The sequence below is a fragment of the Pteropus alecto genome, unplaced genomic scaffold (genome assembly GCF_000325575.1).
Source record: "Pteropus alecto unplaced genomic scaffold, ASM32557v1 scaffold51, whole genome shotgun sequence".
In the NCBI taxonomy this organism is placed as follows: domain Eukaryota; kingdom Metazoa; phylum Chordata; class Mammalia; order Chiroptera; family Pteropodidae; genus Pteropus; species Pteropus alecto.
The window spans coordinates 1519645-1525134 of record NW_006431922.1 but is presented as its reverse complement, the minus strand read 5'-3'; positions in this window follow the sequence as shown (position 1 = coordinate 1525134).

The window sequence follows — 5490 nt, the reverse complement described above, 5'->3', positions numbered from 1 at the left end:
GGGAAAATAAAAGCATAATTTAGTAATAATATGGTCTCTTACAGCCTCCTGCTTAGCTCAAGCATTAAGTTAAAAAAGGCAAATCAGGGATTTTGAAGCACATTTTTACACTTAGTCTTCTTTTTCTTTTGTTAAAAAAAGAACAGGATCTGGGACCACCTTCTATGTTAGCAAGATCTGGCACATTTTCCTTTCTGTGAAAGGGGAGACTTTTAGAAATAATTGTTAACAATTATTCTTTATTTTTTAACTAGGGAATCTCCTCTCACTTAATAGGCAACCAGTGTGTAAAATGTTTGCAAGTATTTGAGGGACTTCACATTCCCCGTGTCAGGAACTGGTTTTCAGTTTGGATGTGGAAGAAACAGTGCTCTGACTGAGGATACTAATCTGTAAGGAAATAGACACGTGCTGGGGAAGCAGGAGAGATGCATTGTCTCCTGGGAGCCCTTCCAAATTGTCTGATTATTTCCAGGGACATCCCTACCTTTGGATATATCTGATGTCAGGAAACAGACAGCATAGAGATAGCAGTGAGAGCAACCATGGTCAGCCTTTATTTCTTTATGATCAGCCACAGTTGTTGCACTATCACTTTGAACTGCTCGCTGTCCTCCAGCCTCTTAACCTCAGCTGCAGAATTCCCTCACTCTGGCAAGTGTTCTTGTGTTCATAACATTCAACTTTGTGGCCTGATTGCTTCCTTGAATCTTACTTGCTCAACACTGGCTATCCCTCTGTATATGAACCCCACTTTGCCTAATTTTTCACTACCTGCCCTCCATTTGAGTGCTGGGTATTTTCACTTCCGGCATAGTGCATGGTTCAATATTTAACACTGCTCCTTCTGCCACCTTCTCTCAACTTAAATGACATCTTTCTGTCCATCATGCCCTTCATTGAATGGATTGGCCATAGGGAGCTGCATGGACTCTGGAGTCCAGCTCCCTGGATTCAAATGCTAACTTTCCTCTTTATTAGCTGTGCAATCTCAGGCAAATCATTTGAATTTGTAAAGCCTCAGATTCCCATGTTAAAATGTAAATTTCTTCAAGCCTCAACACTTTTTCTTAAGTTGGTAATCAGTAAACCCTAAGTCATAGGGTTGTTGTGAATATTAAATGATATAGCACATGTAAAATGTTTACATGTTGATTGGACACATAGGAAGCCCGCAATAATTGATACATACATAAGTGATTGAATACTACTCTACTATCACTGATGTTTCTTTGAATATTAGATTGTTTTATTCTCTTAACTTTGCTACTAGGTGATTATCACTATTACCTCCTTTGCACAAGAGAGATTAAGTAACTTGCCCAAGCTCATGCATCTATTGAGAGAGATTTGACTGTACATCTGAAACCAGAACCCGTTTCCAGGTTCTCTTAAAATGATAAATGATTTTCTCTTTCTCTTTTAATTATCATTTTACCAAGAGCTGATGAAATATTTGTGCTTCAAATGGTTTACCCATACGAAGGGATAAATAGAGTTGAGAAATCAGCACAGGTATAATTAGGCAGATCATCTGCTGTTGATTGTGATTCTCTCTGATGTCAGCAAATCAGGCTCTTAAATAGAGTGAATGCTGATAGTAAACTTGAAAGCAAGCCATGCCATGGAAGACCAAAACTCACTGCTAATGGAAGGGAGCAATAACATAATTAGTTGAACACAGATAAATAGTCATTTAGATTTGGATTTAAAATCTATTTGATGCCCATATTGGTTCCAGTGGATGTTTAACACTTCAACCAATTGGAGAAACCCCACCATAAAGATCATATCTATCAGGGGCTGAAAACCCATCCCTAACCCTACCATGTTCTTCTCCCCACCTTCGTGCTGGAGGAAATGCTACACTTTTGTCTCCAGAAGTTTCACGTCTTCCCCATACCTTCTTGGTGATTTGAAGAAAAGAAATTCAGGCTTTTCCCCCTTGGTATACATCTGAAGTGAGTGCTCGAGGGAGATGATGACATTCTTGTTTTGTTCTCATGTGCAGTGTGGTAGATTGGGCATCACAAGCCTCCTTTGGGCAAGTTGCTTTTGCTCTCAGTTTTGTCATTTAAAAAATGAGGAATTCCCAGATTCAAAATTGTTTTCCTTTCCAGATTGTGCTGAACCATAGAAAGAATATGCAAACCAATGAGAGAATGAAGAAATAATGGAAGTAGAGTGTCTCAAGTAGTCTTTCCGAATAAAGAGGTCAACATTCAGAGTTAATAAAAAGTTGTGGGCAGATCAGTCCACACGTGAAACTTGCAAACCAGAAGCATATAGGTATTACTTGCTTTTATTTCATTTGGCCTGCAGATAGTTTTAAAATAATTTGAATTTCATCGCTGATATTTATAAAGCTGGAGATTTCATATGAAAATCTAGATTTTTGCTTTCATTTGAAAAATAGGGAATTCTGGACCTGCAATTCTAAAGACAATGAATGATTAGTTGAGGTTAACAGCTAATCCCTTAGACAGAGACAGGGCTCCTCTATTCTATCCAGTCCTGGATAGGACACTTTCTGTATCCCTTGAATCTGAGGATTAGTGCATTTGCCACTCATCTTGGCATTCACTTTATTGTTTTTCTTGTATTGTTTTTTTTAATGCTATATTATTTTTCTTATGTTTTCCTTGTGCTTGACTCATTTGCATTACTTATTATCTTGTGACCTCTACTCTAGATAAACACCAAGTACATATTATTCAGAAATTTGTAGAGTTGGCATAGTCAACCAGGAAGAAAATCTATTCTAGGTAGAGGGTTACTTACTTGTTCTAACCAATCTGGGTTCCAGAAATGTAACTCTAAATGTTATTTAGGTCTATCCAGTTCATCTATCTCTCCTGAACACCTGAGAGGGTTCTTTTAATTTGGAGCTTCATAAGGACAACTGTATAGATGAGTGGAGAATGCTAAACACAGAATGGAATGACTAGATAGTTCACTTGAGTAGCAGAACCAGGAATCCAAACCAGCAGTCTGAGTGAAGATTCCTCTTAAGTACTACCTGACCTTGGCTGGGAAGGAGGGATCAGCAATAGCTCCATGGCTTCAGGCAGTCTCCCAAGGAGAGAAATTTGTTAAGAGTGAGATCAATATCAAGTATCACTATTAGAGAATCCTAAATTACAGGTGAAAAATATCAGTACATATACCTCCCCTGGTAAATTAAGTTATGCATAATCCCTGCAGACTCTGGCATTAAATAGGTAGAGATATTAGCTGAGTTTCCAGCTGCTTTCTGTATAGACATCTATAGTTAGATGTTGGGAAAAATTGAAGCAGTGGATGCGTGGGTCCTTCTGGGACTCTAATACAGTATTATCAGTGGCTGTTGGTGTTTTGTGAAGTGACAGTTTGACCACATCTGCTGTGAAATTTTCTAGTAATGCTGGTGCTGGCAGTGGCCCTGGCATTGCTGATTAGAGCACAATTAAGCTATAGTCGAGGGTATGCTGTCTCTTCATGCTTTTTCTTTACTTTTGGCCATACTGCTGGTCATGTTAATGGATATCTTGTTAGATAGAAACTTAACCACCATTGTCCTGTGTCTTGCTGTGAATGTGGAAGGTCTCAAACACTGTGTGGCTAGACTAGGAACCAGTGTGTCATTGTGATTAAGAATGTGATCTCAGAATTAAGTGGACCTGTGTTTGAATTTGACCTTTGACATTTAATAGCTGTATGATTGAATTTGTTAATTCATCTCTCTGAGTGTCCGTTTCACCATTTGTAAAACAAGGACTAATGTAATAACCCACTCTGTACTATTGTCATGATGATGATTAAATAAGATGATTAAAAAAAAAATAGTACAATATCTGGGTATGTAGTAAGTATTCTATTGTATTTTAAATGTTATAAATAATTATATTAAAAAAATATTAGATGGAAAAAATGTGGGTCTCTTTTACCTGGCATTGTCACAGGAGCTGTTAAACCATACCATTTTGATTCCAAGTCACTCTTGATTTTAACATCATCAAATTCAGAACTTTTAGGGAGACAAAGAAATACTAACACATTGAACCACTTACAAAACACATCTTGATTTCAGGTGTAAAACTATGAAAAAATTCCGTCTTAGAATCAAGTAAATGTAATTTATCAAGTCTGAGATGTGCCTGATCAAAAAGACTTTGCTTTATTATCATTCTGGATATTATTCCAGAATAATATCCAAAGGAATTGAGACTAACTGAAGACTTTGTTCTTGTTGTTTTTCTCACAAAATCTTTGATGTGTCTTTATCCATCCTATTTCACACACTGTGGTATAACTTTGTTCTTATTTTTCTCACAAAATCTTTGATGTGTCTTTATCCATCCTATTTCACACACTGTGGTGTATTTTATGAGCTCTTTCTATTTATGGATTCTTTCTCTCAATGAGCCTTAGTTTCCCTATCCATAAAATGGGATACTATCCATCTCATAGTGTTGTTGTGAGAATTAAATGAGACAGCATAGACAAGTCACAGACTAATTTCTTATACAGAAAAGGAGCTCCATATATTCTTGTCTGCTTGTTCTGCTTTTACACAACAGACTTTGTACTACATGAATTAGAGCTAAATGACTTATACATGAGAGAAATGGCATAGGATGACGTGGAACATTTCTGAATTTTAAAAAATGTAGACTGCTGAGAATTCTCAGCCAGTATATTTAGCCAGCACTCATTGTTAATGAACACCAATATAAAGCTGGTTGCAAAACTCTCAAATTAATTATGCTACCTGGTGAGAGGTAGCCTGGAGAATATGTTTCTGGAAGAGTTTAGCTGGGATCAGAAGAAAAGGGGTTCCTCTGATGAATTGATGATTTTATAGAGGCTCTGAGGGGCCAAAGCAAGCATGAGAAATGGTACTCCTGCTTTTCCCGAAGAGTCAGTCTTTTTATTCATTTGTCCAACTATTATTTTTAAAGTGCCTTCTTTGAGTGAGGTATTGTGCTAGGCTAGGTATATATGGGTGGATAACAGAAACATGTGGCTCTTGTCCTGTGGAGCTTGGAGTCTAAAGAGGGAGACAGACAAAGAACAAAAAGATAAATCAACATAGAAATGTAAATTGGGATAAGTGCCAAAGAAAAGAGCAAGACACAGGGAATAATAATGTGAGATGATCAGGGAAAGGCTCTCAGTGAGGATAACATCTGAACTGGAAGAAACTAGCAATGAAACACATAGAGAAGGGTCTTTTAGGCTGAGGGAACAACATATGTGGTCTCTGAGGAGAGAAAGAGCTCAACATACTTTAGATCTAAAAAAAGGCCATTGAGAAGGAATGACCAAAGGGATATTCTGTTCTCAAACAACTGATTTGCTCATTACTTCAGTAATATGTTAAAGTGAATCTAAAAAAATAATTCCAATCTTGCCAGAATACTTGAACTCCCAGGGAGAATATGCAGGAAATGTGATGTGTAAGGAAACACACAAGGGGATTGGTCATCTTTCTCTTCTCATGGCACTGCA